General features: G+C 46.3%; 1 protein-coding gene across 4 annotated transcripts in view; it reads right to left on the bottom strand.

The window, feature by feature from the left end:
• The window catches only part of ZBTB7C (zinc finger and BTB domain containing 7C), a 395,502-nt gene extending 377,659 nt beyond the window's left edge, over positions 1 to 17,843 (bottom strand). For 3 of the 4 annotated variants that reach the window (XM_030810479.1, XM_030810477.1, XM_030810478.1), the window contains exon 1: positions 17,502 to 17,843. The gene's annotated coding sequence lies outside the window, so the exon portion shown is untranslated. Of the gene's footprint in view, positions 1 to 16,631; positions 16,932 to 17,501 lie in introns of all 4 variants that reach the window. The other variant, XM_030810480.1, reaches the window with a different exon arrangement.
• Between the last annotated feature and the right edge of the window lie 8,231 nt (positions 17,844 to 26,074).

The following is a 26,074-nucleotide window of genomic DNA, read 5'->3' as shown; positions in this document are numbered from 1 at the left end:
TTCAACATACGCAAATCAATAAATGTAATCCAGCATATAAACAGAACCAAAGACAAAAACCACATGATTATCTCAATAGATGCAGAAAAGGCCTTTGACAAAATTCAACAACCCTTCATGCTAAAAACTCTCAATAAATTAGGTATTGATGGGACGTATCTCAAAATAATAAGAGTTATCTATGACAAACCCACAGCCAATATCATACTGAATGGGCAAAAACTGGAAGCATTCCCTCTGAAAACTGGCGCAAGACAGGGATGCCCTCTCTCACCACTCCTATTCAACATAGTGCTGGAAGTTCTGGCCAGAGCAATCAGGCAGGAGAAGGAAATAAAGGGTATTCAATTAGGAAAAGAGGAAGTCAAATTGTCCCTGTTTGCAGATGACATGATTGTATATCTAGAAAACCCCATTGTCTCAGCCCAAAATCTCCTTAAGCTGATTAGCAACTTCAGCAAAGTCTCAGGATACAAAATTAATGTACAAAAATCACAAGCATTCTTGTACACCAATCACAGACAAACAGAGAGCCAAATCATGAGTGAACTCCCATTCACAATTGCTTCAAAGAGAATAAAATACCTAGGAATCCAACTTACAAGGGATGTGAAGGACCTCTTCAAGGAGAACTACAAACCACTGCTCAATGAAATAAAAGAGGATACAAACAAATGGAAGAACATTCCATGCTCATGGGTTGGAAGAATCAATATCGTGAAAATGGCCATACTGCCCAAGGTAATTTATAGATTCAATGCCATCCCCATCAAGCTACCAATGACTTTCTTCACAGAATTGGAAAAAACTACTTTAAAGTTCATATGGAACCAAAAAAGAGCCCGCATCGCCAAGTCAATCCTAAGCCAAAAGAACAAAGCTGGAGGCATCACGCTACCTGACTTTAAACTATACTACAAGGCTACAGTAACCAAAACAGCATGGTACTGGTACCACAACAGAGACATAGATCAATGGAACAGAACAGAGCCCTCAGAAATGATGCCGCATAGCTACAACTATCTGATCTTTGACAAACCTGACAAAAACAAGAAATGGGGAAAGGATTCCCTATTTAATAAATGGTGCTGGGAAAACTGGCTAGCCATATGTGGAAAGCTGAAACTGGATCCCTTCCTTACACCTTATACAAAAATTAATTCAAGATGGATTAAAGACTTATATGTTAGACCTAAAACCATTAAAATCCTACAAGAAAACCTAGGCAATACCATTCAGGACATAGGCATGGGCAAGGACTTCATGTCTAAAACACCAAAAGCAATGGCAACAAAAGCCAAAATCGACAAATGGGATCTCATTAAACTAAAGAGCTTCTGCACAGCAAAAGAAACTATCATCAGAGTGAACAGGCAACCTACAGAATGGGAGAAAATTTTTGCAACCTACTCATCTGACAAAGGGCTAATATCCAGAATCTACAATGAACTCAAACAAATTTACAAGAAAAAAACAAACAACCCCATCAAAAAGTGGGCAGAGGACATGAACAGACACTTCTCAAAAGAAGACATTTATGCAGCCAAAAAACACATGAAGAAATGCTCATCATCACTGGCCATCAGAGAAATGCAAATCAAAACCACAGTGAGATACCATCTCACACCAGTTAGAATGGCCATCATTAAAAAATCTGGAAACAACAGGTCTGGAGAGGATGTGGAGAAATAGGAACACTTTTACACTGTTGGTGGGACTGTAAACTAGTTCAACCATTGTGGAAGTCAGTGTGGCGATTCCTCAGGGATCTGAACTAGAAATACCATTTGACCCAGCCATCCCATTACTGGGTATATACCCAAAGGACTATAAATCATGCTGCTATAAAGACACATGCACACGTATGTTTATTGCGGCACTATTCACAATAGCAAAGAGTTGGAACCAACCCAAATGTCCAACAACGATAGACTGGATTAAGAAAACGTGGCACATATACACCATGGAATACTATGCAGCCATAAAAAATGATGAGTTCGTGTCCTTTGTAGGGACATGGATGAAACTGGAAAACATCATTCTCAGTAAACTATCGCAAGGACAAAAAACCAAACACCGCATGTTCTCACTCATAGGTGGGAATTGAACATTGAGAACTCATGGACACAGGAAGGGGATCATCACACTCTGGGGACTGTTGTGGGGTGGGGGGAGGGGGGAGGGACAGCATTAGGAGATACGCCTAATGCTAAATGACGAGTTAATGGGTGCAGGAAATCAACATGGCACATGGATACATATGTAACAAACCTGCACATTGTGCACATGTACCCTAAAACCCTAAAGTATAATAAAAAATAAAAATTAAAAAAAATCACAAAGGGCAAAATCTGAGAGGCACCAAGATAATCATAACCAACCTCAGGCACCAGAGTCAGGAACGATGCTGCTTCAGTCACTGGAAAATGATGTTTCTTTGCTTTCAAGAAGCTGAGACCCTCCCAGATAGCCAAAAAGGCATAGAGTTCCTAATCTTCAAGGTGCCTTTTGCAGCATTTACTTTCTAATTGAGCATCAAAAGAGCAAAGCAGAGGACACAATGAAGCAATCACTGGCTCCCCTTCCCAGGCCTGGCCAGTCTCCAGTCTCGGTGGCCCCAGGTCAGCAATGCTACAGTGGATTTTGAAGTATTTCTATCACAGCCATTGCACTTGAAAACTTCCATAGTTCAGCTATTTAATTCTCCCTACACTGAGATGGGGTAGAATAGACTTCAAGTTGGCATTCTTTTTTTTCCTGAACTTTCAAAATCTCCATGTGACCATTTTTAAAATGCAGGTGTGTTGTACCTGCAAGACCTTAAGAAATGTCCCAGAAGTTTATTTCTGTCCTGCTGCTCTATTTTGTTTGGTCAAATCAAGTGTTGCCTCTGGCAGATTCTCTAATGATTGATTAGAGGGGGTGGTGTAGGTAGCTGGGTTTTCTGGTGATACTAGCTTGAAAGAGCAATTTCTGAAGAGCTCTTTGCCTCATTCACAGCGCTCAGCTAAGCCAGAGGTTCAGCAGATGACTCAAGCCGAAGGGTAGGGGGTGAGGGACCTGAACCAGGGAAAGATCAGATGCAGTGAGTTCACTGATTTTGATAAATCTTTTCTTTTTAATCATCTGTAATAAGACCATAGTACATTGTGCCATGTGTATGATATATTTTGGAAAGGTAACGAAATCTGGGAAGTAGGCAGTGTAACTCAGCTCCCAGCTATTAAATCTTTGCTTAGAAGTAGGGTAACGTCAGGGATTTGTGTGTGTCTATGTGTGTGTATGTGTGTAAAAATTACAAGGCCAGTACATTAGCAGGGGCAAAAATTAGCCAGGTTCTACTACTATATTGAGATTTAGAACATCAGAGTACAGTGACTACATTTTTCTGTAGAGATCTTTACAGCTATTTGAAATTATGAACCCATAATATGCAAATGCACGGGGCTAAGAAATACACATTCTTGGCAGAGACCGAAGATGTTATAATGTGTGCTGTAAACGGCGACGCGTATGTGTATAAAATCAGCGCGCACATACTAACTAGTCGATTGTCCCCTCTAAAACCACACATAAATTCTCCTGACAGGAATTGGAATTTTGCACACATCCCAAGAATGAACTGACTCTTAATGTGCTGTGTGTGTGTGAAGGATGGAGTATTAAAAAGCATCAGGAAGGGTCACTAAGCTAGGGAAGAGTGCCTGCTGATTCTCCAGCATGACAACAAAGGGTCTGGGGGCTCTGTTTTCCTCCTGCTCATGGTCATTATAATATTAGTGATAGTCAATAATATTTACTGAGTTCTGGCCTCTGGGACAGTCACTGTGCTGGATGCTTTTCATCCACGATCTCGTTTAAGGAGAGAAAGAGAGAGAGAATATGTGTGTGTGTGTGTGTTTTTTTTTTTGTTGTGTGTGTCAGAGGGGTTGGGGGTGATGTGGATGTGTGCATGTGTGTTCTATTCAAATTGTGTGTGTGTGTGTGTGTGTGTGTGTCAGAGGGGTTGGGTGATGTGTATGAAGGTGGATCTGTGTACTTGCGTTCTATGCAAATGCTTTACCACCCTGACAAATGGCTACTTTCCCAGGGAATGTAACCATTTACATTGGTAAAAATGTTAGTCTGCCCATGAAGCAGGCGGGAAGGAGAGCTCAGTCACCAGGTACCCAGGGACTGGGGGAAGAGTCCTCATACAAAAATGTGTCCTTTTGTGGTGAGACTACTTCCCACCTGGAGCCAAAGTCTGGGCCAGTCTTAGCCATTTCTGAACGAAGAACAGGACATTAGGGAAGTACAATCCAGAATCTGAGAAGAGGTAAAAAATTCTCAAACTAGAAAGCTGCTGAGTCAGGTCTATACAGATGCAGGGTCTTAAAAATTTTAAGGAAAGAAAAGAAAAAAGCCTTTAGTTAAACAATGGCTTATAAAGACTTCTGCAAATAGGTGACTCTCAGGGAGGTGGTGGAATCTGGTGTATCAGAATCTGTCACAAGAAATTCCAGCAAAGCAACAGGGATAGAACACAGGATGATTTAGCTTTCTGTAATGTAAGCAGAAATATTATTTTTTCAAATAATTCACTTTTACAATCTTTCTCCCCATCCCTACCCCCCTCTCAAAGCAGTTTAGAAAAACATCCAAGGATTCCAGGTATAGACAGAGGCAAGGACACAACTACTTTCCAATGGCAGGCAAGGACAATAACTAGGATGTTGCCCTCTGCTTTGTCATTGTACTACCCAGCTGATGAGCAAGATTTCTGAGTTCTTGGAAATTATCCAGATTAGGAGACGATTTGCAAAATGGGCACAAGCACATGTAACATCAGAGCTACATGAGAAATCAGAAGCATTTTCCCTGCCTTCAGGAAGCTTTCAGTAAATACTCTCTAAGAGCCAAGACAAGAAGCCTGACATGAACAAAACCTCATCAGGTGAGCTCTGGGTCCACCACCTACTCATACTTCATCAAGGCACAGGTTCCCAAGGGCTAAAGACAGTCAGAAAAATAGGAGGGCTTTTTTGTTTAAGTGGTTTATATTTATTTGTAAGCTAGTACTAGGACAGAGAAACCTTGAGATTACAAAGATGGATAATAAATCCACTGAAGGAAGCATATGCAAACGTGAGCCTTTGAATGAGGTCCTTGAATCTCCTTGCCACATTTCACAGCCTAATCGTTACACAAGATCTGTTAGCCTTCAAATCCTTCCCTCTGTTCCTGTCCACTCATCACCCCGACAACACATATTACTTGGCCCACATCACACACGGAGTGAATATAATGCAGGAATTCTTATGCTGAACCACGAGCCACAATGGTGGTTGTCAGCAAGTCACATGGCTCTCCTAGAAGTTGAAATATAGAAGTATCCATCTATAGAATTATAAAGCATAGGTGGAAGCCTACCTCTGGGATGTCTTATCACCTGAATTTAGTGATCTGATATTTCTTGGTGCTGTTAGTTGCATTTTTACAACAGTGCTTTATGTGGCTCCAAAAGCAATTTCCTAAAATGCCCTAAGAAGAGATATTGGTCAAAGAATAAAAATCATTCCAGTTTGGCGCTGGACTAAAATAAATGGTTTTAGTACTTGGTATCAAGTGGATAATCTCTTCCTAAATTCTTATTGTTTAAGGATAAAATGGAAATTATGCCATTTCCTGAAGCATATTGAGCTAAACTAGGCAGAAAGCCAGATGTGAACTGCACAGGGCGGGAACCAGCCTGGGAGTTAAGATTTGCTGCAATTACTTCCCCATGCCTGACCCCCTTAACCAAATGTATTTCCTCCTGCTTCCTACACGCACCTACAGACTTCTTCACTGAGCTTGGCCCCCATCACGTTGGTCCCGCTACCATTCCTTTGTACAGGCGGTTCCCCACCTGAATACCCTCTAGGAACTTCAGGGTCAATTTAGGTGCAGTAGAGAGAATTTGGGCTCTGGAATCAGAGCTCTTCCACTTCCAGATAGCCGTATCACCTCAAGTAAGTTAACCTAAACATTCCAAGACTCAGTTCATTATCTGCTCATTTGGAATAATAACATTAAATTGAAAGTTGCTGTGAGAATGAGCGGCTATGTCACACATACGAAGTGCCTGTTGTGGTTGCTCAGCAATGTCAGTTCTCATCCTCCTACCAGCTCCCTTCGCCAAGTTCATCACAGGTCTCACAACTTGCCAACTCTAAGCACACAGACTCTAGGACTCTCTTCTTTAAAATCTTACAAGCTACACTATGTCATTTAGCTCTTCAGCATAAGCTTATACATGTCTTGCATATATTTTCACAAACAAATTTTTGCATCCTTGAAGGCAAGACCATGTCTTGGGCTTCTGATTCCCTGCAGAACCTCACCCAGGACTAAAGACTCCATCAGAATCCTAATGCACCTTGTATTCCCTGTGGGATCACAGCTTCCCTACCTGCACACACACAAAAGCAGCAAAGCTTCTGCATGACCAGGTATTTCCAGGGCCAATTCACAACTATTCAGCAACTTTAGCTTGTTGCCTTCAAGCCTGCTGATGGAGGTCTACACTCTGACCCTGCAGTCTGTTTCCAAAAGCATCCTGAGCCCCCGAAAGGGCAGGCTGCTGGGATTAGGGACAGCGTTCATTGGAAGCAGATCTCCCTCAACTCAGAAGGGGAACATCAAGCTGTGTACACACAGGGACAAGTCCTGGGATCTGCAGGTCAGGCAGGCAAAGCGTGCCTTCTTCCACACAGCAAGGATGATTTCTCCCCAGTGTCCACAGCCCCCTCTGTCCACAGCGCTGCTCGGCCACTGCTGCCTGTTTGCTGTGAAGGGATTGGCCTGAGAGAAAGAGCTTTGCTTACCAGACTCTGAAGCCTGAGGAATTTCAAAGGCCCTCAAGGTCAGCTGCCCTTTGGAGGACCCTGCATATGGACAGTGACCTTGAGGTAGCCAAGGGAGACCAAGGACATGATGCCACAAGCTGGGGTCAGGAAAGCCTAAGCTCCCACAGAGTCGGTCAGCCCAGAGCCCCCTCCCTGAAACCCTGTGCCTCACCCCAAGTCAAAGGGCCCAATACGACCTCTGTGGGCTTCTCTTTGCCTTGATCAAGGCTATGCCCGATGCTGCCTTAACCTCCTTTCCCCAGCATGAAGCTGCGTCTGTTCTCTTCTCCCATCAAAGTCACTGGCTTATCTCAGACCCCACCGCTTCCCCACTCCCACAATGTGAGCACCACCCCTCATGCCCTTTTCTTTGTTCCCCCACCCCCACCTTTGCCTGGCCCAGCATCCAGCACATAGTGGGAGCTCAGGAAACACTGATTTCCTAAATCAGTGTTGAGTACATGATTCGTTTTCTAAGAAGTTCAACCAAAAATTATTTATTCTACCTTAATCCTTAAACAATTAAGCAATTTTATCCTTTGAAGTGTCTTGTGAACAATAACTTGGCAAAATTATTCTTAGAGTGCTATAAATCTTCCTGTATTCAGAAAAATCAAAGATCCCTTTCACACAAAAATCACTGGGTACTGTATCAGCAAAAGACTGGAAACAACTGAAATATCCATGTAGGCGGGCTGGTTAGATAAGTCAAGGTATAATTGTCGGACGGTCAGATATCTCCAAGACGTTAAGTGCAAAGTGAGATTCAATGCGTGAGATAAGCTCCCATTTGAATAAAGAATTTTTTTAAAAATACCATGCGTATGGATGCACACATACACACATATGTTTTGTATTGCGTAAAATGTCTTTAAACTGAAGAAACCATTAATAGTGGCTGCCTCAGGGTAAGGAGACTAACAGCAGTGAGAGAAAGATGTTTCACTTTAAAACCCCTTTTGTACCTTTTGAATTTTAAACCATGGAGGTGTTGACCTATTCGGAAAAATTAAATTAAAAATTCAAAGCAAACAATGTGTGGAAAAGTAATAAAAAATCTGCTTTGGGAAAACATAAAAGAGAAATCCTCATTTAAAAACAGTTCAAGGCAGCCTGTTGCATCATCTGTTAGCTGCAGGAGAAAAACTGAGGAGGCGCCGTGGCTGCAGAAGGACTGGCCGGTGGGGTGGCGGGGAGGCGGGTGGCAGCAGGTTCTGGCCCTGGGCTCCTCAGCTGCCTTCTGGAGGGACCTGAGAGCAGGGCAGCCTTCCTGTGCCTCATCTGAAGCAGCTCTTAGAGCAGGCAAGCCCCTTTCCTGTCTGGGAGTTGGGGTCATCAGGTAGACACAAGCCAGTTACTTAGTGACAATCTCATTTTAAAAAGAGGAGACACTCCATAAAAGGAGAGAAAGCTTCCTTCCCTCCAGAAGTTGCTGGTGGGGAGATTAAAACCCCAAATCCCCACTCACCAGAGTACAATGACACCAGTGCTGCTGACTTCAGGAGCTTAAAATACATTTGGGGACACACCCTTTCCCCCAAACACACCTGCTGCTTTTTCCTCCCTCTTCCCACATCCTCTCTTGACAGGCCAAGTGCCCATTTATGACAGAGCTGAAAAATGTCCTTTTTTGTTCTAATATTTCCTGTGGGGCCCCTCCCCTCTTTTATGGCTGCCATTCAAAGCCATCTGGGATGACCCACCAACCAGAGGAAGCTTCAGAATTGAAACAATCAAAACATGTCACCTTTCAAAAGTAACAATTAATGCCCCTGCCCCATCTCCAAAATGCACTGTTTTAAAAACTCACAGTGATGGCTGAACACTGTCGATTCTCAGAGACCTACCATATAAATGGTCCAGACAGAACTTTGTAAGGACATCCTTTCAAACACAGGGCCAGCGGTCCTCTCTGTTTCCCACACTTTCTCTCCAAGCTCTACTGCCACCCTCCTCAAACTTGGGAAGGGACTAAATTTGCTTTCTGTGCCTTTCTTTCAGGAATTAAAGAACACCAGAGCTGAAATGGCTGTTAAAGATAGCCTCATGCTACAAATGGGGAAACTGAGGCCCATAAAACAGGAATGGTTCCCTGGGGAATATACTATATGCCTATCAGTGGGCCAGGACAAAAGTCCTGTCTCAGGCCCCTCTGCTGCTTCCCTAGTTTGCTTGCTTTTGATGTGTCCCCACCTAGAGGCCCTGCTGCTCCTCCTTCCAATGCAGAGTCCCCCTGTAGCCACAGCCTCCCCTAGGGTGGCCCCCGCAACCTGTGTCCTGGGCTCACTGCATTGGCTGGTAGGCAGCCACTAGCCCTGTGGGGCTACTGAGCACTTGAAGTATGACTAGTGTTACATATTGAAATGATAATATCTTGGATATACTGGGTTAAATAAAATATATGATTGAAGTTAATTTTACCTACTTCTTTTTACTTTTTAAAAAGGTGGCTGCTAGGAAACTTAAAGTTACATGGATGACTCTTGCTATATTTCTATTAGGCTGCACTGCTCCAGGTCATATGCTACTTATCCAGTCAGCTCCCAGTCAGCAGAACTGACCTGGCCTGTGCCCCATCTTTGTGTGGCCAGACATTATCCACTACAAAGACCAAACCATGCCCAGGTGCTAATTGAGTAAGGAGTGTGCCCCCAGCAGTGACATCTGGACTCAGCTCCTGAAGCCACTGCATGATTTTAACAAGCGCATCTCTCCTTCTGTTTGAAGTAGGGAAGGAGGGAGGGATCCTAGCACCCCTCAAGTGGTGCTAATTCTACCTGCATGTGAGCTCATGACACCCAAGAGTTCGAATTCCTGTAGGCTGGGATTTTATTCCCTGAGATAGGCTAGTCGTTTGGGGAGGAGAAGCAAGACAACAAAGCCTTAATTGTTTTTCATTTTTTGGCATCGATCTTGTCTTTTCTCAACTCTCCCTTCATGTTAAGAATAGAAATTTACAAAACATAAATAACACTGGCTCCCTTGTATGGGTCCCCTCACTCTTTGTCGAGAGCTATTTTAAGTGCCTGTATGTATTATCTTATCTCATTTTCTCAGCCACCCTATCAAATTGGTATTATCACCACTGCATAGGTGAGGAAACCGATACTTAAGAGAGCTTATGTGATGTGCCCAAAGTGATGCAGGAAAGCCACCAAGTTATGGGACTCAGGTCTCATCAACCCCAAAACCTATGCTCATCATTCCTTAACTTCTAGAGCCTCAGTTTCCCCATCTGCAGTATGCGGATGGTATCTGCCTGGAGGCAGGGAGGGGCCTCAGAATCCCCAAGGACCCATCCTCCCCTGGGACTAGGTTCTGGGCCCTGAGGAGGTTCCAGTTTGAACAGTCCCCATCTCTTGCCATTCCCTGGCTTAGGCTGCACCCCCGGTCCCAGTCTTGACTCTATGAGGCTCCACCCATGCCACCCTCCCACCTGGGTCCCTCCCGTTTCTGTCTCCAAGGAGTTAAGTGCTCCTAGCCCCCTAAATCAAGATTTCACCTAAGCCTCACCTCCTCCAAAAACCCATCAAAATTCTTAAGTCAGAGAATCATTTCACAGTCAACCGTCCTATCCTGCCAATTCATGTTCTTCTTCCCAGGATGCAATGATGCTCTCACCCTTCAAGCCACCAAGGCCCCAGAACACACACTTCAAAAGAAGCCTTGACATCCATGAACTTAACAAGGGTCTCATCTCCCATAGGAAGAATTCTATATTTTATTCATTGGGCAAAATAGTTCCTGAGTCCTACTGTGTGCCGGACACTCCTCTAAGCCCTGGGAACAGAGCAATGCAGGAAACAAAGTCCTGAGCTCCTGCAGGAGTGAAGACGTCCCCCAAACAGTGATGCCCTAAACACATGAATCCAATGATGCGGGTTCATATTTCTTGAGTTCCTCCTGCTCTCTTATTTTTAGGTCAAAAAAAAAAACCATTACTTAATAGGGACTGATTCTTTTCTTGCCATGGTTAAATAAGGTATGGTATATTACTTTAAGGAATACTACACATCCATTACAAGTGCGTTTCTAAGGAACACAATGACTTAGCAATGTGATCAAATGCTCAGTAAGGGGATAACTTGCAACATCATATACTCACACTCCTTAACACACTGATGGAGACAAGTGAGCATGAGAGGCATGTTTCTAAGCACATCCACAATGTGTTGGAAGGGGGGAAGGACAACTGTTTTCCTTACGCAAAGTACAGAAGCAAAGCCTGCTCAAATCTTTAGTGAAGAGACTTGACATTTTCTTCTAAGTATCAGTGATTCACAGTGGCAATATGAGTATCAGGCTCTCAAGAGAAAGGAACCTTTCTGTTTAGTAAAAGATGGCATGGATTTTAACAGTTTTGGAAAACAATGTTTTTCCCAATTATATTTCATGTGTGTGCTTATGTGTATATGTGTGTGTGTTGGTGGTTCCAGAAAAAAAAAAAAAAAACTGGAAGGAAATACACCAAAATGTGGGTGTTGTAGGATGTTTTTGGTTTTATTCTTTTCCATATTTTCCAAATTTTCTATTATGAGTCTTATTGCTTTCATAATCAGAAAATAAGCAGTAAACTGAATGCTAATAGTTTTTTAATTTCCTTATGAATCTGTTTTTACAGGCACCAGTTCAGTGGGGTTTGGAAATCAGTAGGGTGTGAACCACCAATGAATTCCCTGCTCCTGCAGGGCTGAGTGTGCCCCTGGCCCCGAAGAGAAACCCTCCCTGCATCCACGCTGGCAGACAGCTGTCCACAGCTGTTCTGAGGAGGCTGCCAATGAATGAAGCGGATGGAAAAACACAACATTCCTGACTCTCCAAGGATGGCATTACGCTTGGAGCTCTTGCCCACCAAAGAAGTAAATAAACAGAGAGAGAGGTGGTAGCCAGTCAAGCTAGAGGAACTCCAGTCCTGGAGGTGAGTCAGCTGCCAGAGCTCCCAGACTTCCAACAGAACATCCGAAAGAAGACTCCATCTACCTAAGCCAACCACCCTTGTCAAATCAGGGCTAACATCTCTTGACAATGGCCCTCCTGGGCTATACCTCTTGAATGTTACCTTCCCTCCCTGCCTACATGAGAGTATATATGAACAAGCTTCATTTCTGCCTCTAGGCTGAAGAGATCAAGAAGGCAGGGCCTTGGGCTGACTCAACTTCACATACCCCAACAGCACTAATTGGCATATTCACAGCAGAACAGTGTCTAGCACACAGCAGTGTCTGAGTACATAGTTGGTAAATGAATATGCCCAGGTATAGCCCAGGAGGAGATAATAGATTGCAAAACAGACAAGGTGCCTGTTCTCAGGGAGCTTACACTCTAGTCGGGGAAGACAGACGATAAACAAAAGGAGAATCAAGACTATATCCAATAAAAGACTGCACGTTGGGTACAGTGTACGCTGCTCAGGTGATGGGTGCACCAAAATCTCAGTAAGCACCACTAAAGAACTTACTCATGTCACCAAATACCACCTGTTCCCCAAAAACCTATGAAATAAAAAAATTAAAATAAAAAGCGCCCCTGAAGCATCCAAAAGAGAGATAATAAACAGGCCTATTTGGTATGTTAAATTATACGGGAAGCATTGTCAAACAAAAAATAATATTAAGCCTTTAAAAAAGAAAAAAAAAAAAGATTGGCGCGGCACGGTGGCTGACGCCTGTAATCCCAGCACTTTGGGAGGCCGAGGCAGGCGGATCACCTGAGGTCAGGAGTTCGACACCAGCCTGGCCAACATGGTAAAACCCCATCTCTACTAAAAATACAAAAATTAACCAGCCATGGCGGGGGGCACCTATAATCCTAGCTACTCAGGAAGCTGAGGCAGGAGAATTGCTTGAACCCAGGAGGCGGTGGTTGCAGTGAGCCAAGATTGTGCCGCTGCACATCAGCCTGGGTGACAAGAGTGAGAGACTCCATCTCAAAAAAAAAAAAAGAATATAGTCCAGGTGATGTGTCAGTGAGAAGCCAGTTATGGGAAGATCTGAAGGAAGAACTTTCCAGACAAAGAGAACAGGCAAGCCAGAAATACATGAGCTCAATGTGTTTAAGAAACAAAAATGAGGCAGAAGGGTGGGCACAGGGAGTGAAGGGGAGGTCAGAGACGCAGACAGGGACCAGATCCCGCATGCCCACAGTTGGTTACACAAGGGAGTGGCCTGGTCTGCCTTACTAAAGAAAACTCACTCTGCCTGCTCTGTGAGACTGGATTGTGCCACGACAGCCTATAGAGAAGGACTTCATCACTACCTGTTGAACTGATGAATGGATGCTCCCAACATCCATTGGGGTTAGAGGTATGAAGGGGCCAATCAACTTTGCACCAGGGCTCTCACAATGCCTATGGGAACCCCATCTCTTTTTATTTACTTCTATGGCTTTGCCTTCCCAACATCCCCTTCACAGTGCCATGGAGTACAGCAAATAAGATGCATATCCAACTGCTGTCCTCCCATCCACCCATGCCCAGCCCGCAGCATTCATTCAGCAAACGTTTTTCATGTCCAGCCCTTGCTGATGCTGAGGACGTGAAGACAAGCAACACGCCAGCCCTGCCCTCAAAAGCTCCAGCATATGAGGGCTGTGAAAAGCTGGCCAGGTGCCACCCACAGCCACAGCTGTCCAGCCCTGACCTCTCCATCCACAGCCTCCTACTGAAGTCTCCCCCTGGTAAAACCTGCTGTGAGCCCCTGAGACAGTTCTGATGGGTGGATCAATTCACACCAAAGGGTTAAACAGAAAGACAAGCTCAGTGCCTTGCCAGCTTCCTCCACCCCACCCCACCCCCATTCCTCCCTCCACCAACCCAGGGAAAAAATCTGTTCGGCCTCAGGGATGAAGTTCTAACTGATGGCATGGAAGGTACTATTTACTCCAGACAAAGGAGGAAGGACTTTGGTGTTGATTTGAGGAGTGGGTGGGTGAGGGGCCATCGGGGACCTATTTGGGGCAGAGTCAGGGGAGGAAGCAAAGAGCTTTGAACGCATGCATCAAACCTCCTCGACCAGCCCCACACAGAAATGACTCAGCTTGGAGTCAGAGGGAACCACATCTAACTTGCCACTTTCAAAATCTCCTGCATAAGAATCATTGTTGTCATTATTTAGAAAAGCCAACTACCCTCACATTAATGAGTTCTTGAGTTCTGTCCTGTGAGATTTCTGGGGTGTACCTCACTTTGTGCAAATGGGAGAGTAGTATCTGACAAAAAGTACACACAGTGGCTCTAGAAAATCCTTGTAACCCATCGTTTCTCAGCCTTTTGGATAAGATCAAGTGTGGAAAATCCTTGTGTCCTAAATTCCCCCAAGGCAGCTGGCACTCCAAGAAGCCCTGCAGGATGCTGCACACAGGCCGGGGTTCACTCTGGTACCCTCCGTGTGGTTCGTTGATAGGTTTTCTTCCAGTGGGACACAGCCATCCCGGGGAGAAGTCAGTGCTGTAGATGGTTCCAGACCCTTGAGTCTCTTCTTCCCAGGAGGGGAGGAGGGGTTATAAATAGCCTGGACTCCTTCAGCCCTACACAGGCACAGATCCCACACCCCCGCCCCAGCCTCAGCCAGCTGGTCCTTCCGCGCCCAAGTTCCCACAGCCTGCTATGAGAGGGAGGACAACTGCCCACCCTCGGTGGGGGCAGGGAACAAAAATGCCCTGGTGACAGCCTCCAGTGAACTGTAACTACAACCCCACCACTCCTTCATAACCCCTTCACACCGCCCCTGCTGGAGAGGGGTGAAGGGCCGGTAATATTACTAGGGGGTCTCTTATACCCTGGTCAGCCCAGGAAGCCCAAGCTGCATGCTGAGAATGTTAATTCAGTGGGAAAAGTTATAGGAATAATACTCTCCCCATCTCTCTGCCTCAGTTTCTCCCTCTGTAATATGAACAAATAGCTGAACTATCTATCTTGTGGGAATGCTGATGAGATTAGCATGCAAAAAAAGTGAAAGGCATCATAACACTGTATTATTATCAGAATATCAGATACTGATTTCTTCTGTAGGACCCCTAAACACAGGAGATGTGGAGTAGGGGGGCACTGATTTTTATCTGTTCATGAGAGCAGAAGAATTATACCCGGCAACGCTGCACTAGCCTTGAATTCTTGATACTCCGTGTCCTTGAAAGCAATCAAACTTACAAAATATTCTCTCTTGCAAGTCATTTCTGACTAATACAGACTGACACACAATACATCCAGCTTATTTTCATAAAATTCTGCTGGACGGTATATGACATTGTAGACTGAAATCTCGCATCGCTCTAGAGTATTATGGTTTGGGAGGAAAAAGTTCACCTAACAATCACTCTGGTTATCATTCAATTCCTTCCTACTCATACATGCTGGTACAAAATAAGTGGCTAAAATCAAAGTGGCCAACTCGTAGTTCTTTTTAATTTAGACACTTTGTTTGCTCAATAAAATACAGAGTAAAAAACATTTACTGAAAACCCACTCATTGATGTTTAATGGCTGTGTCAAATACTCATAACAACATTTATTCCAACACCCCCAGATAATTGCTCATCTTTCTCATTTGGTATCCACAACAGCACAGCATTTGTGTCCAAGTGTAATTGATCCAAAATTGGGCTCCCTTTCAAAAATATCTGTAAAATCTAATTACCAGGAAAACAGAGTTCTGGCATCCTATGGAAAGTGGGTGTTTCAGTGAAAAAAAGCTGCAAATTCTTCTTGGCTAATCAAGCTGCATTGTGTTACAAAAGGAGTTTGAGGAATTTGGGATAATGAGGGAGCAGGAAAAGTTGGGATAGTGTCAGACTGGACTTTGCAGTGACAGTCCTGGTTTTTTTAAGCCAAGGGCAGGGGACAGGAAATATACCACATTGGCTGGCAAGCATGGATTTAGAAAGTACCAGCTAAAGAGGCCATGATGGGCTTGGGGTGTGGGGGTGGCATTTCTGATCTCAAGCCCTACCAGGCCTTGCCCAGGGAAGTCTCTCCACCCTTGCCTGGAAGGCTGATGTCATTTCTAGTCTCGCTGGGCCTCTAGCCACTGTAGCAGGTCACTTTCCTTCCTTGGGCCTGAGTTTGCTCATCTGTAAAATGAGTGCTCCTAATATCTCTAGGGTCTCTTTCAATTTCAAAATCCTATGACCTTCTATAAAGCAAAGAGCATGCTTTTTGCTCATGTACTTGTGGGGGCAGGGAGTGGGAGCCACCGGACCAAGGAGAATGAAGGACTGAGAGTTTCCACCTCTCACGCAGTTTTGTACCTAGTTTCAACACCCGGGTATCGGGCCCGCTCTGGGAATAATGATTTCTTTCGGCCCAGGACGACCTACCGAGGTGTTTCTACCTCGCTGCCCTGGATTCCTCAACCCCGCCAATGAAGAACAGGGCCAAGGCACCGGACTTCTCGGAGCCTCTCTCCCAGGACTGGGCACAGTATATCTTCTTTTAAGGGGTCTTCCCTTCCCACTCCCACTCCTCTTTCTGTCCTAGAAGCACCAGAAACTCCGGCTCTAGCCTTGCGCGTGGTCCGGAGAGACTTCCCAAACAGGCAGCGCACGCCACCCACTCCCAGCTCCCCTCGGCCTTGCACGCGCGCCGCGGAAGGTTGCGTACCAGCCTCCACAGCTTTGCAGATTGCAAAGATAACAGGAGCTGCCGCTTCGCTTTTCTTTGGCTCCTCCTGGCCTTCATCCTAGTAAAACCAGACAAGCAACCGGAAAAACGAAGCAGCACAGCGGCCAGAGACAATTTGCTTTCAACGGAGCAAGAGACGTGCACACCTTGAGAGAAGACGCACGCAGTTCCCGTGCGTGTCGCTGGGAACAGACCTCGCACTACCCCGCGCAGCGACAGGTACCGGGCCAGGCTCGGCTTCACTTGTCCCAGGCTTGGAGGAACTGTGTGCGTGCGCCCATTTCCCCCAGCTTCCCGATTTGACAGCAGCAAGGATCTTTGAGTCCCGTATGAGCGACAACTCGCGCAAGGACTGTACTCGGTGCTCAGATCTCATCGCGAGGTGCGGGATCCCAGCCTTTCCAGCTCATTTTCCAATTTTCAAGAAAAGACAGCGCGAAGTGCGACTGCCAAAGTCCCAGGAAAACGTCACTCACCAAAACGCTCCCGCGCCTTCCAAGCAGAAGTGCGGTAAAACTTTTGGCAGAAACCACCTGTGGCTGCCGATGGGCCCGCCCCGCTCGGGCCGGGAGGCGCCGCCGAGCCCCGGGCCGCACGCGCCCGCAGAAGTTCCTTTCCAGCCCCGCGCGCCACTTCGCTCCGGGCCGCGGTGCCAGCCAGGAGGCTCGGCGCCCGCTCGCTGGCTCGCTCTCCGCTGGCTCTCCCCTCCCTCCTTCCCTCCCTCCCTCCTCCCGCCTCCTCCGTTGCATGGCTGCCGCACGGAGCCCCTGAATAGCCACCGCAGCCCCCCGCCTCCTGCCCACCGCGCGGAGGGCGCCCCTGCTCCCGCCGGCGCCCCAGGGCGCGCGGACCGCCGGCCTCCTAGCAACGGCCCCCGCAATCGCTTTCCAGCGCAGCCCAAGCAAAGCCATCCTCCCGGCGCCCCGCGACCTCCCGAACTGCCTCGGCTGCCGAGGTGCTGTGGAGACCGCGACCCCGGCAGCCGGTGCCCGAGCCCGGCGCGCGAAGCCGCTCACCTCCGCGCGCCGCCGGCCCCGCGCGCCTCCCGCACTTGGCTCCGGGCGGCGGTCCTGGCGTCCTCCTTCGCCGCCGGGGTCCGCCAGTCCCTGCGCGCCCGAGCTTCGCCGGCCGCGCCGCTGTCAGAGTCTCGTGGCGGGGCTGCGCCGGCGGGTATGGAGCCGAGCGGCGGCAGCGGGCGAGCGGACAGCTCCTCCCTCCCCGCGCCGCGCCTCCGCCCTCCCCGCGCCCCGCCTCCCGCGCCGCGGCTGTCAGCCCCGCGCCCCGCGCCCCGCGCCCCGCGCCCGCGCCGCCGGCTCGGGGGGCGCACAGGGCTAAAGGGCCCGGATGTCTGCGGTCGCCTGTCGCTCGCGCCCGCCCCCTCCCCGCCCCTCCGCACATGCACTTGCTGCGCCGCAGCCCCCGCCCGGCTCCGCTAATTTCTATTTTGACAGTAACTGTGGCGAGTGGGCGGCGCGGCGGGGGGCGCCCGGGACCGGCGGAGGCGGCGGGCGGGGGTCAGGGCCCGGCGCGGAGGCGGAGTGGGGGGGCCCAGGCACCGCCACCAACCGCTCGGGGCTCCGCGTCTTTTCTCTTTCTTTCCTTTTTTCTCTCTGCCTCCTCCAGGATTTAAAGGGACAGCCCCGGCCGAGGCGAGGGGAGGGGGCCAGGCGGCCGCCGTTTTTCCGGTCTCCAGACGCCCTCTGCGGCCCGGCCGGACCCGCCCGCACCCCCAGCGCAGGCTCGGGACCGCCAGGTATTTTTAGGTCCACACTCGACCCGGAGCAGCGGTGCGGCAGAGATGGGCTCTGCCGCCCCGGCGCACGGCTATTTTTACAGAGTCCGATGGGGGAGGAAATAAAACAACTGGGCAACTGCTTTTCTACCCGAAAGTCGGGAGCAAGGAGTGGGGGCGAGAAGTTAGTTTCCCAAATGCTCTCGGCACTCCAGCGAGCGCAGCAAGACGCCTCGCCGGCACCTGAAACCGCAAGCTGGCCGCGCTCCGGGGCGCCGAATCTCAGCGGGCAATCGCATTCGGCGGCGCTGCGGCCGGGAGTCCCCACCCCTCTGGGCCTTAGGCCTCGCACTCCGCACCCCGCGCGCCGGGGAGCAGCCGCTGGCCGCGGGTCACTCCCCGGGACGGCCTGGAAGGCGGCCTTCCGAAGCGTCCAATCACCGCGCAGCAATGCCAAGGGGCGGGCCCGGGGAGGGCTTGTCCCCGCCCCGCCCCGTCCCGCTGGGCCCCGCCCCCTCGGAGTCTGTCCGGGCAGGAGAATCTCGCTGGGACGCCGAGTGCTCAGCGGTGCTGGAAGCCACGAAGGGCCCGTGCGAGGGGAGGAGGAAGGGTCCTGGCCCTGGAGAGGGCGTGAGCGTTCTCGGGCGAGGCGACACTTGGGCAGATGTTCCCTCCAGCTACGGGCCGGGGAAACTCGAGCTGGTTTTGCCTCCTACCTTTTTGCAGTCCACCCCTCTGCGCTCCAGACAGACATAGGAACCCTCGCCCTCCCTGGTAGTACATCGGAGGCTTGCACCCTCGCACGTCAGCGGGTCCTCTCCGGGGCTTCTCCCTCAGAAGCGGGAAAGTTTGCCGTCCTCAAACTCCTACCCGGCTGCGCTTATCTGAGCCGCACCTGGCGCCCAGGAGAGGCGAGATGGCGAATCCCGGCCACCTAGTGCCCATTCTGGCTACGGATTAATAAAAGGGCAGTGGGGCTGCTGCTGTGGGGTAATGTCCTTTAATGCTGAAGACACTGGATGACATTTTTTACAGAATTCACAAAAATAAGTTTGTGAACCTTTGGTGCCTCTTCCTAATATCACTTATTGGGATTTTTTTTTTAACCGTTTCATTCATTCGTGTAATAAACGCACATTGCAAGATAGTACGTTGGGGGTAGTGAAAACAAGGGAAAACGGGCTCTGGAATAGGATGTAAGAATGGAAAACTAGATATGAATAGAGGGATCTGAAACGTAGGGTTTGTGTCCAATTATGTCACGTTTAATTTGCCAAAGATATCTGTTTTTTCCTACTAAGTAAATTTCACTAAATGAACAGTTTGGACAGCCATCTTATCCAAACTATTCAAATGCACATGTAAATCTAGGATAGTCTACCGTGGAATCTAAGGTATGTTCAGGCTCAGGATGTCAGATTTCCAAGTTGCTAAAGCTTCCAGAATGGCAAAATAATATATCTCGCTTTCAGCAGCTCTGGCAGCCACTGCCCTCCCATATTAGGTTTGTCTGTTTCTCTGTTAAATTAAGTTGCCTGTCTTGCTTCCTTTCATTAAAGAGTCTTCAGTTACTTGGAATGCTGCTGACCCAGCTGATATGGCCCCGCTTCTAAGCCATAAGTCCGGCTGCGCCTCATGCCAAGCATGCGGATGCATTTAGAGAGCACCTAGAGGACCCCAGCCCTGCAAATGCCCAGACACCTGCAGGAAATAGAAATGTAGTTCTGGGGGTGAGGGCAGCTACAGCCATAAAAAGGGCATTTAGGATGAGAAAAGAGGGATGTGGGCAGTAAATTAGACTCTCATGGTAAAGAGTCTAGTAAATAGTAGATAGACTCTAATATAAATGTGGCTCTAAATCAGAAAGTTTCTCCTCTTTTCTCTGGCTCAAAGTAGATGTTCCATAGCTTTAGCTCGTGGAATAGCTTAAGCATGGAGATCCAGTGAGTGCTGTAAGATTTATTTGCAACGTACTAGTTTGGATGTAAGTGCAATGGTAAACTTTGCTTTGCAATAATTAATAGAATTTACTGCCAAACTTTACCAGTTATCAGCCACATATCCTAGAAAAAAAACATGTCATTCAACTCTCTAGAGCCTCCATTTCCAAATCTGTAAAAAGGGAGATAATAGCAGGTCCCTTTCTATTCCATAGAGACGCTGGAATGGTCAGGTGAGAAAAGGCGAGGGCAAGTGTTGCCCCATGAACAACATTCATTAAGGGGTTACTGTGTATTAAGCACTGTAGAGCACATTGTAAATTGTCAATATCAGTTATGGTGATAAACTCTAAGTAAATTATCTGAGAATTGGGATCAAATTTTCACCTATTTCCCGAGGATGTTGAAAGACTGATTCAAGAAAAAAGAGGGGAATTAACATCTACAGAGCTCTTTCTAGATTAGAACTTACAGTTTCCATTGCTATATGTTTCTCATGACAACTGTATGCAATATATTTTGTTGTAACCATTGTATAGATGAAAAATCTGATATCAATAGTGGTGGTAATGACCATGTTCCCACCGCTGGGTAGTGTCAGGGGCAGCATTTGGATCCAGGTTTGTGAGTTCAGAAGTTCACGAGCATCCTCCCCTGCGATGCTGCCTCTAGAGGAGAAAGAGGGAAGAGGCTTTGAGTAAATCAGCAGAAGAGAAATTCAAGGAAATCATGGTGTGTATTACCTACCATAAGGCAGACTTGGTGAAGTGCCTTCCTGGAAAAGATAGCACTGGACTCTGTCCCTAAGTTTGCATGATTTTTTTTTATTTTTTCTTAGTTTATTTTTAATTTTTATTTTGAAATAATTTCATATTTACAGAAAAGTTACAAAGATAATATAAAGAATTGTCATATATCTTCACCCAGAATCTCCATGTGCCAACATTTGCCCATGTTTGCTTTACCCTGCTGTTTCTTTGTATATACATATTTTTTTCTAAACTCTTTGAGCATAGGCTGAAGATATGATGTTCCTTTACTGATAAATTCTTCAGTGAATGTTTTTTAACAATGAGGACGTTCTTACATAATAATCAAAATCCAGATCTAACCATCAATACAACACTATTATCTAGTCTGAACTATATTTAGATTTCACCAACTGTCTCACCAATAGCAAAAATGAAAAATAAGTAAATTCTAGTCAGGATTCAATTCAGGATTGCCTATTGCGTTCAGTTATCATATCTCTTGGGAGAGTATTTTTTATTTTACTGATTTTTCTTTCTCATTTTAGTGGCCATACATTTATAGCCCATATGGGATGACAAAGACTTTCTCCTTGACCGCACTTGAGGCAGGCTCCTTTGAGGCTTCATTTCCACTGGGCTCCCACCCTTGGGCCCTCTCTTCAGCCAGCCAAGTGCAGTTGTAGAAAGAATCCTTCTAAGTTAGTTTAGTGAGAACCCCCCTGACCCTTGCTCTCTGATCACCCTGGCCTGCCTTTAGCAAGAATCCTGTTAGGTTAGTCTAGCAAGAATGCACCTACCCTTAATGTCTCCTGTTAGTAATTTTCCATCTATCGACTCCCTTACTCTGTTCCTTGGCTATAAATCCCCATTTCCCCTTGTTGAGCCCAGTCTCTCCCCGCCATTGTAACACTCCTATCGCAATAGTCTTGAATAAAGTCTACCATTTCCCTACCATTTTAACAAGTGTCAGAGTAATATTTTCTTTAAAAGGACCAAAGAAAATATAGAAAAATCAAAACTCACTTGTAATCACTCACCAGCTATAACCAACATTAATCATTGTTTTTTTTTGGTTTTTTTTTAAAGTACATGTGTAATCCAACCATACAACCACCATTCCCTTCCAGGGGCCAGCTTCCCCTAGAAAATACCAAGGATACGGAAGTTCTACTTTCTGTTCCTCCTGAAGTTCTTCCTCAGTGTCCAGCATGATCCTGCTGTCCCTAGCTCAGCCATAACCCACCTCACCATTTTGCTCCTCACCCCAGACTCCAGTTACCATCTCCCTCAAGAAAATGCTGCATCCCCAAGAGCCCCCATGAAGAAGCTAGTGGAGACAGGCCATGCCTCTTCTATACACCTGTTCTTTTGTTTGCCACACCAGGGCCTACAAAGGCTCTACTAGATAACAGATTTCACAAAGAGTTTGGAGTAGCTCAAGGGAATTAGAATGTAACACTGGACAACTTGAAGCTGTGCATGAGATATGACTTCCCTCATATTCCAGAGAAGAGCAACCAGGGGTTGAACTCTCCATACAGGATTACTTGATGGTACACCCCTGCTTCTAACCTGGCTTCCCAGCTTTCAGGAGACCTTCTTGCCTCACAGGCAGTTCATCTACGTTTTGACATGACTCTCCACAGGAGAGAACCAACCCCAAATCTCAGGAAAGGACTTCTCTGGGATCCTGCTCCTTCCTCTTTCAAACATGCATTTCCTAAGCCTCAGTCATCTAGTCACCTAAAGAAACACTCTGAGGTAGTTGGCTGGTCACCAACACAAATGTTAATGGTGACCATTGGCATCCCCGGTGTAGCTGAACAGCTAAACCAGCCAGGGAAGTTTGGGTCTACAGGTAAGTCCAGCTCCCTTCAAGACTGCCCAGCAGTCTGAGTTATAGGTATGCCTATGTATTCTTCCAAATAGTCAGCAAGTAATTGTTGAACCAAGTGTCTACACATGTACACTTCAACACACTCCTTCCAAAGACAATTCTCAGAGATGGAGAAAATTCAGTCTAAATCTATGAGGATCACAATTTGCTAATTATCTCAACTTCTGCAAAATGCAATCGTGTTAGTTCCTTGCCTTCATCTTCCTTCCCCTGAATTTATATTGTCTAATTGTCCCTCTCCCCTCCTCCCATGAGAATAAGGAATGAGAATCACTGAGTTAGGGACCCAATGGGGTTGCCCTTGGTCAGCCAAGCACCTGGTCAGAGCTGTGCAAGGGTGAGGGTGTGATTAAACTTTCAGCAGAGAGGCCTGGCCACACTCAGAGGTTGTGTAGAAGGAAAAGAGGGCTGCTTTTATTCAGGATGTACAGGGAACCAGGCAAATATTTGTTGCAGAGTACCTGCCTATATAAAAATTTGATTTTAAAATGTGTCACAAAATTCATGGCTCATATGAAGTATCATGATTTAACAGTGAAGATTTAGAATGATGAGTAGAAAATATCTATTTACATATGTATTTATGTCAATACCACCAGTTTGTAGTAAATTTTTTTTTTTTTGACAAGAGTCTCACTCTGTCTCCCAGGCTGGAGTGCAATGGTGTGATCTTGGCTCACTGCAACCTCCACCTCCCGGGTTCAAGCGATTCTCCTGCCCCTGCCTCCCAAATAGCTGGGATTACAGGCATGTGCCACCATGCCCAGCTAATTCTTGTATTTTTAGTAGAGATGGGGTTTCACCACGTTGCCCAGGCTGGTCTCAAACTCCTGACCTAAGGTGATCAGGTGATCCACCTGCCTCAGCCTCCCAAAGTGTTGGGATTTCAGGCATGAACCACCATGCCCAGCCAGTAAAGATTCTTTATAATGCCCAGGCACTTTCTCTTTCTGTTCTAGTTCAGAACCCATTTTTCCTTTTTTCATGTTTAGTGTTGTCAAATGCACTATTCTTCAGTAACTTCCTATCATGTCGTGGCTCTTTAGAACCTGTTTGTATTGAAACAATATAGCTTTCCTTGCCTCTGCAGTTCCCAACTACCAATTACTCATGATGCTGCATCATACATCCAGCAGTCCACGAATACTGGCTTCTGATGACTCTCAAAGGTGACTGTGCTTTGCAGATGAGGACCTCAAATGCAAGTCTTAGCCAGAGTATGCAGGAAGAGGTTACCAATGGTTTAACCTCTGTTCATGTTAAATTTACAATTTGGAATTATGTAGAATAATATAAAACCACACATCTTCTACCTGTGTCTTCTCTTAAGCTCTTTAGGCTGTAATCACTGTATTTCTAGAATGTGGTCTCTTTTCATGTTGACCAAGACCCCTATGTACTGGATTGAACAGTGTTTTCCCAAAACTCATATCCACCTGCAACCTGTGAATATGAACTTACTTGGAAATATTTGGTCTTTGTAGATGTATCAAGTTAAGGTAAGGTTATGCAGGATGGGGGTGGTGTGCCTACATCCAAACAGTGATATTCTTATAAGGAGAAGAAAATTTGGAAACACAGAGACACACAGGGGACATGCCATGTGAAGACAGAGGCAGCTATTGGAGTGATACATCTACACGCCAAGGATCACCAAGGATTGCTGGCAATCAACAGAAGCTGGAACAAAAGCATGGAACAGATTCTCACTCAGAGCCTCCAGAAGGAATTGGTCCTGCTGACACCTTGAATTTGAACTTTTGGCCTCCAGGATTGTGAGAGAACAAAGCTTTGTTCTGTTTAGACACCAAGTGGGTAGTAATTTGTTGCAGCAGCCCTAGAAAACGAATACACCCTGCTTTCTACAGACTCAATGAGAAGGATAGGCCAGGATCCCATGGGTAGAGTGAGAAGGAATGTCCATCCTTGGTACAGCATGGTGTAAGAGTGACCTGGAAAAACACGCCAGCACCACATCATTTGGAGGCAAAAGAGGACACTGAAGAGAAAGACTCATAGGCGTTGTGGAACAGTGGTCTCAAAAATCATCAGAGGAAATAGCAAATGCCACCCCCAGAGGACAGCCTGACCAGTGACATAGAGTCTATTTAGGGTATGGGTGACAGCCAAATGTTGACAGATGTTTTTCACAAACTTCTTGTCTTAATTCACATTTTAAAATCATTAATGAGCCTGATATTTTTAATAAGCTTTCTGGCCATTAATATTTCTTTTTTTTCTTTTTTTTTGTAATTGCTTGCTTGTGCCCTTTGCCCAATTTCTAATGGGTTGTTCCTCTTTTTTTCTACTTGTAAGAGCTATTCACATAGTGAGGATATTAACCCTATAACTGTCACATATGTTACAACTATTTTTACCATTTTGCCATTAGCTTTTATATTTTGTTCTTATTGATGTCTCTAATATTCTAAATTACACAATGAATGTGTCATCTCTATTAATTTCTAATAATACACAAGTATTTCAGGTTAAGAGAATTAACTTCTGGCTGAGTGTGGTGGCTCACACCTGTAATCCCAGCACTTTGGGAGGCTGAGGTGGGCGGATCACCTGAGGTCAGGAGTTTGAGACCAGCCTGGGCAACATGGTGAAACCCTGTCTCTACTAAAAATACAAAAATTATCCAGGCATGGTGGCATGTGCCTGTAATCCCATCTGCTCCTGAGGCTGCAGCAGGAGAATCACTTGAACCCGGGAGGCAGAGGTTGCAGTGAGCCAAGATCGTCCCGCTGCACTCCAACCTAGGCGACAGAGTGAAGACTCCTGTTCCAAGAAAAAAAAAAAGAATTAAATTCCCTTTCACACCCATAACACACAAGAATTTTCCTCTTCTCCCTAGAGATAACTGCTTTTCACAATTTATTGACTGCATCTCAAACCTTGTTCCATGCATTTCTATTAAGATTCCTTTTCATGCACAAGCATTTTAAACTTCCCTTGGTTAAGTTATTCATCTCTTGAAGCTTGGTGGAGATGTCATCCACTCTGTGACTGGTGTCATATTAGACCTTGTCCCAAGGTATATTAATACTCACCCATATTTTCTTCCAATGTGTTTATGATTTCATCTGTTTTTCCACATTTAAATCTGGAATTAACTTGGAATTTATGTAGAGTGTTGCTTGAGGTAAGGAACTTGCTCTATTTTTCTGAATTGTGATGTAGACGTGATGAATATTGAACAAAAGCACACCTCGGAATAAAGAAATAGAACAGACAAATGCACAAACGTAAGGATTTGCAAAGT

Source organism: Nomascus leucogenys, chromosome 4 (genome assembly GCF_006542625.1).
Source record: "Nomascus leucogenys isolate Asia chromosome 4, Asia_NLE_v1, whole genome shotgun sequence".
Taxonomy (NCBI): domain Eukaryota; kingdom Metazoa; phylum Chordata; class Mammalia; order Primates; family Hylobatidae; genus Nomascus; species Nomascus leucogenys.
Note: the sequence above shows the minus strand (reverse complement) of the source record. Positions and strands in the feature narration are given on the sequence as shown.